We start from the raw sequence: 10,047 nt of genomic DNA on the forward strand, positions 1-10,047 counted from the left end.
TTCAAAGGAGTATTGGCTAGGTAGGGCACATGTGTTTGTCACTGTAATTAATTCATCTGGGCTCTCTCAGCTGGAAGAGATTTGAAAGAGGGCTGTCTCCAGTTTTCATGCTCTGTCCTTACTCATGCTGTTAGGGATTACCCGTCTGCTTTCAGGTTACAGAAGTGATGATTTGGGTCTAACAGTGATTGGGCTTCCTACCTTGATGCTTTATGGACACCCAGGACAGAGTAGATTACTTTATTCTTTCTTTCTGTAAAGAATATCTGACCTTCGGCCATTTGATGCTACACCATGATCCTCTGGGTGAGTGTCAGTATATAATGTGTATCATTGATCTATGTTTTCTGCTTCTCCTAAGTGAGTCTGTACTTCCTTTTGAATCTCTCTTGTACATTGAACTACCTTATCTATCTCTGTGTGGTTAAGAAGAATGCGATGATTTATTTTGGACAAGATGATACAAGGAGTGAGTGAGAGTTTTCAAGTATCCATTTCCCCCTTCATGATAGCTTTCACAATGATGTGACTTAGCTCCGAGTTTGACTTTGCAGAGTACAGACTTCCTTTCCCCCCAGCTCTATATTCATTCAAACTAGCAATGAAATTCTAGCCTGAAATAAAGCTTTGTTGGATTAAACTTCTTTTTTTTTTTTTTCGGAGCTGGGGACCGAACCCAGGGCCTTGCGCTTCCTAGGTAAGCGCTCTACCACTGAGCTAAATCCCCAGCCCTGGATTAAACTTCTGATATCCTTGGTGCTACTTACTGTTGTAGCACAGATGCAATCAATGTCTTGAAGATGATTTCTGAAGAAGAAAAGTCATGTACTGTTGATAGTTGCTGGTAACATGTGGTTAGAAGTGAACATGAAAAGCAGGAAGATACGGTAATGGTAAAACACTTCCCCAAAACTGTCACTCGGGGGCTGGAGAGATGACTAAGCAGTAAGGACTGCTTGCTGGGCATAGCCATTTGTAACTTCAGTTCCAAGGATCTGACATCTTCTTGTGACCTCTGGAGAAACCAGGATACAAACATATAATCAGGGAAACACTCACACATTTAAAGAAAAAGAAGAAGAAGAAGAAGAAGAAGAAGAAGAAGAAGAAGAAGAAGAAGAAGAAGAAGAAGAAGAAGAAGAAGAAGAGGAGGAGGAGGAGGAGGAGGAGGAGGAGGAGGAGGAGGAGGAGGAGGAGGAAGAAGAGGAGGAAGAAGAGGAGGAAGAAGAGGAGGAGGAGGAAGAAGAGAGGGGGAGGGGAAGGGGGAGGAGGGGGAAGAAGCAGAGGATTACAAAAAGCTTTTAAAAATCTTTTACATGCAATATGTTAGGAGTAAGAGTGTTTATATAGTTTACACAACATCCTAGCATGTATGTCATATTATTTACTGCACTTTTTAAGACAATAAAGCAAGAAATGACCTGGTATTGCAAAAAGAAATAAGACTACAAGCTTCTAGAAATCTAAAGTTTTGACATATTCTAAAAGCAAATCAACTCATGTTTTCAAAAGAAGAGGTAAATTTAAAAAGCATTTGAAACCTAGCCAATTGCTTGGGCTAGTAAAGTCATGGATCTTGGTAAAGAACTTACAAGCATCACTTTACTAAGCCAGCGTAATCCCTAACTATAGAGTGTTCTTTGTACTCACATCACAAATAAATGTAACCCTCATGTTAAGGACTTTCCACCAGAAACCATCATAGAAAATCACAGCCAATCAAAATCCAGAGCTGTGCAGCCCAGTTCCAGAAGATTCATCTATAAAATACCTTGTACACACAAAGCTTGGGGAATGTTGTAGAAGTAAGGGTGGGAAGACTGTAAGAGCAAGAGAAGCAGGGAGATTTCGGGGAGTCTGTAACTCCTAGCACTGTCAGAAGACTTTATGGCACTCATGAAGTCTTGCTGGCATGACTGCATAAACATGATCTGAACATGGACGACAAGAATAGACACGCCAAAGTGGACGGAGCAAAGAGCATGAGACCTCAATCGCACACAAAAAACTACGGGAAACTAAGTTGCCGAGAGTGGGAAAAATAATCTACCCAAGGGAACAGCACATCAATATCAATGGTCAGCCCTGAAAACATACAGTTAACAATCTACAGACTGAGAAAGTTGTGTGTGTGTGTGTGTGGTGTGTGTGTGTGTGTGTATGAAACGATTTGGAGGGAAACGAGGGAAGGTAAAATGATGCAGTACTACTGTAATATCAAATATAAAATAAAATATTCAAAAAGAAAAAAAACACTTGAGAAAAAGACCCTTGAAACCCCTACCCCCATTTTCCCTAAGAGCCATATTCAAGGTCCATCGATTCTGGCAACTTAAAAACTCCTAGTATGCTAGAGTGTTATGCTAGAGTGTTTTAACAAGATGTGAAATCAATTTAACCTTAAACTTTTTAGTATTATTCTAAAGGAACTAAGTTGCTTTAATAAGCACACGCCTGGAGCATGTGAGAATGTGTCAATCCAGGGACATTCCAGCTGAAACTTGAATGAAATCTGAGTGAAACTTTGGGCCACAGGAGTGTGAGGTCCATCACCCACATCAAAGCTGTTGAGAACTCTTGGACTCCTACATGACCACAGCTTTTGTGGACCAGTCTGTGAATTCAGCTTACCAAATTCTCCAAGAAATACTGAACTGTTGTCTTCAATCATCAGGAAGCCCCTGATAGTGGTTAAGACAGAAGTACTGCTTTCCTTAAGCATCCAGTCTCAGCTTTCTTATTTTTTTAAAATTTGCTGCCTAGCCAGTCTATTGAGGAGATAAATGTTGGAATGTTTAAATATTTAATGGTACGTTTTTCAAGAAAACGCTTATTTACTTGGATGTGTTCATGTTCGCATGAGTATACATGCATTGTATGGTTGCTGAAGCCAGGGAGAGGTATTGAGTGTCTTGGAACGTGCGTTACAGAGGGTAAAGAGTTTGCCTGACATGGGTGCTGAGAACCAAACCCAAGTCCTCTGCCAGAGCAGTGAGTGCTCTTTTTTTTTTTTTTTTCTGTTGTCAAGGTCTCGTTTATTGAGAGGAATGTACAGCATTTAAAGCTCTGAGGCAGGAATAGAAGTGGGAACTGAAGCTTAGGGTGGGGGACTTTGGGAAGTGCCCAAGGATATAAGGTGAATCACTACACTGCAAGATATCCTCCTAACAAAGAGGCAACAGTCTTCCGGGGACATGTTCTTTGAAACATGTTCATTCCTTCTTAGGAATCTGCTCAGGGACATCCGGTGTTTTGCTCAGGCTGAAACATCCTGTCATTGCTCCCAGGGTCTTCCTGGGAGAGGCTCTTAGTTCAACAATCTCAAGTCTGTATGGCAGTCATTTCAAGGTTAAACCTCTGTGGCCATGCAGCCCAGAGTCAAGTAGCCACCTTGAGCTATGCAGTCACAAAGCGGCTAGGCCCAAATCCAATACGGCTCACTGCATCTCCCCCGTTATTCTTTTTTTTTTTTTTTTTTTTTTTTAAAAAGGACCATTAGGTGGAAGTAGTGGTCTGAGATAGATCAGACATGCCTCACAGAGTGCCCAGCTCGGCCATGGCGAGCCACTCTTGCAGTTAGGACTGCACCCCAATGGCTAGGAATGAACTTATGCTGTAACACACCGTTCTGGGCTATACGTGTGTGTTATTGGGGGAGAAACTGGGCAGAGGAGCATTTGACCGGCCCGTACATTTAAACGGGGTGTAGCCACCTCTGTCTTAGGATCGACCTCTTGAACCCCAGCCTTATCTGTCATAGGATCACCTTGTCGCCCCCAAGGCACCATGTCTTAGATTGGTCAAGGGTCAGAGGAAGTTGCCCGTCCCTGAGGATAGCTACATTGGATCATCTTCTCATTCCTCTTACTTGAGCCCAGGGGCGAAAGAGTAGGAGCCAGATGGCATTAATATAAGAGATTGTGGAAATTGAGCCTCTCCCGATAAGTAGTGGGCACCTCATCTGGTTCTCCTCAGCTGCTACCACCAAGGGCCGTAGTCAAGCCGCTCCTGTAATAAAATTTAGAATTCCCAATTGTTAGCAACTACTCCAGAAAGTTCACCCACTGTGCTTGCCTAACAATAGATTGGGGGAGGGTAACTCCAGACACTGCAGACACAATGGCTGCAGCAGTAATGGCTGCTACAATAGCAGCGAAAATGCCAAGGTCTTTCCCAGGACAGTTCAGGATCGGTCATTCTTCTCTGGAACAACCAGCAGGCAATGGAACCATGTCTGAGATCTGCAAAACCAGGGCAGAGTTCCCCAGTCCACAGCAGCTTCCAGCAAGCAGCAGTGCACAGAGGGTCGGAGCACAGGCCGCGGTGGGACAGGACACAATGACTGCAGCAACGCCAGAATTTCTGTGATGACAAAAGATGAGTGGGAATCTTCCATCTTCCTCTAAGGACACAGGAATGACTCCAGGGACCCGAACCAGGAGAGCTGAATCTTCATGTTCCCAGGATCAGCAAGTCTCAGCAACCACCTCTGGCAGCTGGCACACTCTTGTAGCATCCTGTAGAAAAAACACAAAGATTCCCTCTTCCCCATATAAAATATCTGAACAGGATCATGCCAATATGTGGATCTTTCTATTTCACCTAGGCAGAAGTATGCCTAGCTGTAGGGTGCCATAAACTCAGAGTGTTTCTTGGCATCCAAATTTTAAAATTGAAATAAAAGGAGCATATTTTAGCATACAGGGATAACTCCCCTTTTTTATTTACTAAAATATTGTTAAAATATTATTTATTAAGATAAGTCCTTGAGGATTAAATTGAGGACACTGAGCACTTGTATTTATACATTGACTTTTATACCAAATTATTGTCTCCAGCATTATTGTTTTGGATATATAAAGAATGAGATTTTTTGACTAACTGTTCCTATGTAAGGCCTATAATCTGCCTGGTATCATTGTCCTCCCTCCCTCTCCAGCGACGCACGAGCGATGCGGCCTGAAGAGTCCTCAATTCCCGCTGCAGCTATCTTATCTCCGTCGTCCTGTAGTCGGCCTTGCTTCGGGGTCCCTGTTCAGGCGCCACTTGTCCCCGCCAGCGGGGACCCAGTTATTCAGGGTCCCAAAGAGGCTTTCTACCTGTGGGCCAAAATGGGGGTGAAGAGAAAAAGGAGACCAAGCAAGATTCTGTTGTCAAGGTCTCTGCAGTGAGTGCTCTTAACCTTAAGCCATCTCTCTAGCCCCTAACCATGTGACAGCTGGCTATACAGTTCTCCCCAAAGAATATAGTGTTTGCTCTGATCTCAATTCTTCTGCAATTGAAATTCAACTTGGAAACTGGAATTCAGCTGAGGACATTTTACACAATTGCCATTCTATATATGTCTGAGTAGGGTGATAGAAGCCAAAAGACTTTTCCAGACAGTACTGCCATGCTTCCAAGAGGGTAAGTGAACAGCGTGGGAATCTTCTCCCACAAAGCAAGTGTCCTAGCCCTCTGTACAGAACTTCCCTCAAATTCCCCGGTGAGATTTCAGAAAGGAGAACTCAGTGAGAATCAGATGTCCCCATCTTTTCCTTATTGGTTTAAGTGTTTATCATTGCCTACTATGCCACTGTCTGCTACTCTGTGTTTGTCTCCTATGGGAGGGGGTTGGGGATGATTTGTATTTTTAGATTCTACATCTTTAGAGCAGGAAGTTCTACATTTGGACACAGCAGGCATAAGGCAGTCACATAAGATCTAGAGATCTGGGATCGAAAACAGGCATAGGGGTTGAAGGAATCTTTGGAGATGGATTCAGCATGTTCCACATAGTAAGCAAAAAAAAAATTAAGATGTTTTATTCATAGTTATATGAACAAGCTGGTGTGTAAGGTGACTGTCATGAGATACTTTGATGACTGCCAGCATTCCCAGCTCCTTTACATTCAGGCGGGGCCATTGGATTAACTCTGACTACGTGTCGTGTGCAGAAATGGTCTGTGCTGAAGCTCAGGAGCAGGTGCAAAGCGTCACTGCTCCCCAGTGCAATAATCCCTCGAATGGTAGGTACTTAGGTGGTTATGCAGTTAACACCGCCTCCTCTCTTCATCCCTCACCTTCAGTGAGAATAAGAAAGAAGCCATTGTTACGGGAAGCCAGAGGACTAGGGCTGCAGAAATAGTTCTTACTTGTCAATATCTTCTAGGCTATTCTGACTAGTATATAAACGTTGGGACTTCAAATCTGACCTATACACTACATAATAAAAATACCAGCGACAATTTTCATGAGACCATATTGAGATACACGTCACAGAACTATGATCTAGTTAGATAGAATGTTCTCATTTTCGCAATTTGACCTGAGTTCTCATAAGTTCTTTCAGCTCTTAAACATTTAAGCTAGGCAGATGTCCAGAAGCTTGTTGCTTGGCCATTGTAATATCATCCTATTATCTCTTTCATGAACAGCAGAATTCTTCTGGGTACTAATCCATTCTTGCACTTTCAACTTCAATGCATCCTCCATGTGGATAAACCTTTACATGTTGCTTACCAACCCATGTCTAGATCATAATGTACTGTAGCTCATTTGGGGATCAAATACCAAATATCCTGCATATCAGGTATTTATATTATGATTCATAAGAGTAAGGAATTACGGTTACAAGGTAGCGATATAATAATTTTATGATTGGAGCTCACCACAGCATGAGGGTTGAGAACCATTGGGATAGAGAAATGGGAGTTATAAAAAAAATACAGAGGTAGCAAGCAGGGTGTGAAGAGGAGAAGGGGAAGAACACACTGTTGCTGTCATTGTTGGGAAAAAACCCAAGTGCTCACATATATCAAATACATTTGATTTCATTATCAGTGTAATTGACCTGGCTGACACAGACCTATGATTCTAGCACTCAGGAGGCAGAGGAAAAGAATCCTGAGTTCAAAGCTAGCTTTTGGCAGCATAGTAAATTCAAGGATACCCTGGACTACATGCAACTCTGTCTCCCAAACAAACAGAACCAAAACACAAGGCCCCTTTACATTATTTTCAGTAAACCTGAATTTTAAGCTTGCATGTTTAAACTTTAGGATATAAGATTGTACTCCTCTAGTTAGTAGCTTCTGTAGTACCACGCACCCCTCTTAATGAACTATGGGGTTATGGTTTTCCCAATACAAATAGCATCATCATTTATATGATCAGCATATTATGATCTCATGCATCTGATTTTTTCTATCACTTAGAATGTATATAGAACCCAGCTCTGTTATCAATGGTGTCATTCAAATGTCTCGATCAATATTTGTTATCCAAATGGTAACACTGGTCAAGCAAACTGCATCAAAGTACAGGTCAACTTCAAGAAAAACTACTCATTATAGAATTACGCACTTCTGAAATGCCCTTGTCTTGGCTTGCATTTCTCTTAGCAGGGATAGAACCAAGAAAGAAGTGTCTGTGTGTGTGTGTGTGTGTGTGTGTGTGTGTGTGTGTGTGTGTGTGTGTGTGTTTGTGTATGTGTGTGTTTGTGTGTATGTGTGTGTGTATGTGTGTGTGTGTATGTATGTATGTGTGTGTGTGTAGGGGAGAACTGGTGTCAATCAATACTACACCTCAGAAGAAGAGAAATTGTACAACATTTTTTAAAATAAATATATAGTCCAGGCTGGCACTCCCCCCGGACCCTTCCATGTTAGATTCCTAATGTATGAGATTTTAAGCCTCTGCTACTACATCCAGCCCACCAAAGTGTTAAAATAGCATAAATCAAGACCGAATGTCTATTATCAAGAAAACACACACACACACACACACACACACACACACACACACAAATGTTAGCAAGGATTGGGAGAAAGAAATATTTTTGCATGCTGGTAGGAATGTAAATTAGTCCAGTTTCTATGAAAACAAACATGGATATCACTCAAAAACCTTATCATAAAACTACCATGTGATCTAGCTTCATCTTTCCCAGAGATATCCCTGGAGGGATCGACGTCAGCGCACCACAGGGACATCCCCTCAGTCACGTCCATTGCACAATAACCAATACATGCAACTGGCTTAGGTTCCCCTTAGGATATGAACAGATATACAGGAAATTATATTATGTTAGCCACACAGAAGAACGAAGCTATGTCATTTGCTGGAAAGTGGATGCAACTGGAAATCACCATATCAAGCAAAGTAAGCCAGGCAAGACAATACGGATATCACATGTTTTTCTCATATGTAGAATTTAACACGATGGAAAGTGAACAACATGAAAGAAGACAGGGACTACGACAGCACAGGATTGGGGGCGGGGAGGAGAGAGGCAGAGAAATGATTAAAGTAAGCATGTGCATGAACCGAGACAGCATAAAGGGAATTAATTAGGGAAAGTGTTTTCCTTGGACACGTTCTCATTTAGTGTCTTTGCATGTGTCTACGATGAGCTGAGCCATGCCTTTGAAGGCATCCCTCTAACTAAGCTTGAGCAATGAAAGTTCAGCATCCCCTGCAGACCATTTTGATGTGCTGAGCCTGTTCAGATCAATTTCCATACAAAATTCATAGCTTCATAAAATACTTTAAATACACATATATGTGTTGTGGGTTATGTCATCCATCCATTTACTCTTGCACCCAGGACATTTATTGAAGTACTGTGAAGTCCCAGGCAGCCTTCCGTGGCTTACAAGCAGCAGTGAACAAAGTGGAGCTCTCCTGTGCCACAGGATATATATATATCTCACATACAGGGAGGGAGGAGGGGAGGGCAGGAGGGAGGGAGGGAGGGAGGGAAGGAGAGAGAGAGAGAGAGAGAGAGAGAGAGAGAGAGAGAGAGAGAACATGTGAGAGCTAGAAGATTATTTAAAAGTCATGATGAACTATATAATAGGAATATTGGAAAGAGACCCATCAACTTTCAGTTTTTAAACGAATGTGGCAAATTTAGGTAAATACATGGAAGAAGATTGAGTCACCTTAGCAGAAAGCACACTTACTTGTTATGTCTTCTACCCAATGCCCCATCCAACGCGAGGAGCAGAGGCTGGGGCTGGATGCTGCATTTGTGTCTTGTCTCCGTCATTTCTATTTTGCAAACATTTCTCTTTCCTTTACTCTTCAGAAATGTAGCTTTTATCCAGAAAACCCTGCAGCCTGTATAAAATTAAGTTTATTGTTTTTGATAATTTCTGTGATCATTAATGAAATTTATATGCGTAAACACACAAATTGCTGAGTTGAATTAGAAGACAGTATATAACATGTACATTTTTTAGAATGTTGAAATACATTCCGAAGGTCTGTAGGAAGGTTACACTTTCTCACTTAGGATATGGGATACTGAGTAGATTTAAATGTTTTTTTTTTAAATCCCAAACCATACATCGTTGCTCTTTTGCTTTTCTCTCTCTGTTTCTCTATCTCTTTCTTCTTTTGGCATGTCTTTGGTACTTTATTAAATTATGTGTTGCTTTTTAGTGGTGAGGTTGACTTTTAAAATGTTTGTTAGTTCTTCAGCAATTTTCCTTTTATTATGAAATAGCTATGCATGAAACACATACTTGCAGTATTTTTTCCAAGTGATAAATTTACATTCACAATCTTCGAGATTAAGAAATATTTTATGCATTCAAATCTGCTGACCTCTCTCCTGTGATTTCTTTTATTATTCTGCTCAGAAAATGTTTCATAGCCCTAGATCTTTAAAAAGATACACATCTCATACTCGTTCTTTAATGTTTTAATTTTCATTGGTGGATTTAACTTACCCGTTATTTTGACAAGATGGAGCCTTAATTTGAGCCTTTTCCGACAGTCCATTTTCTGAATGTCATCTGCTAATAAAAATAATTATTTTTCTATAGGCATATGATGCTTTACCATTTGTCTAGTTTATGTACACCGGACCTGGAACTTGAAATAATCTGCCTGAGAGAATCTGTTTTAAATGTGGAGAGAAATTGTTTCCACTACTTACCCCCCAGTTGTTAAAAGGTTACAACAATCTTTAGTACTGTATTGCCTGAATGGGTGAGACCAACCTGCGGAGGCATTTAGGACCCAGGGGAAAGCCAGGCTTGGTATAGAAGGACAGAGTCT

Source organism: Rattus norvegicus, chromosome 5 (assembly GCF_021556685.1).
Source record: "Rattus norvegicus strain SHRSP/BbbUtx chromosome 5, alternate assembly SHRSP_T2T, whole genome shotgun sequence".
Taxonomy (NCBI): domain Eukaryota; kingdom Metazoa; phylum Chordata; class Mammalia; order Rodentia; family Muridae; genus Rattus; species Rattus norvegicus.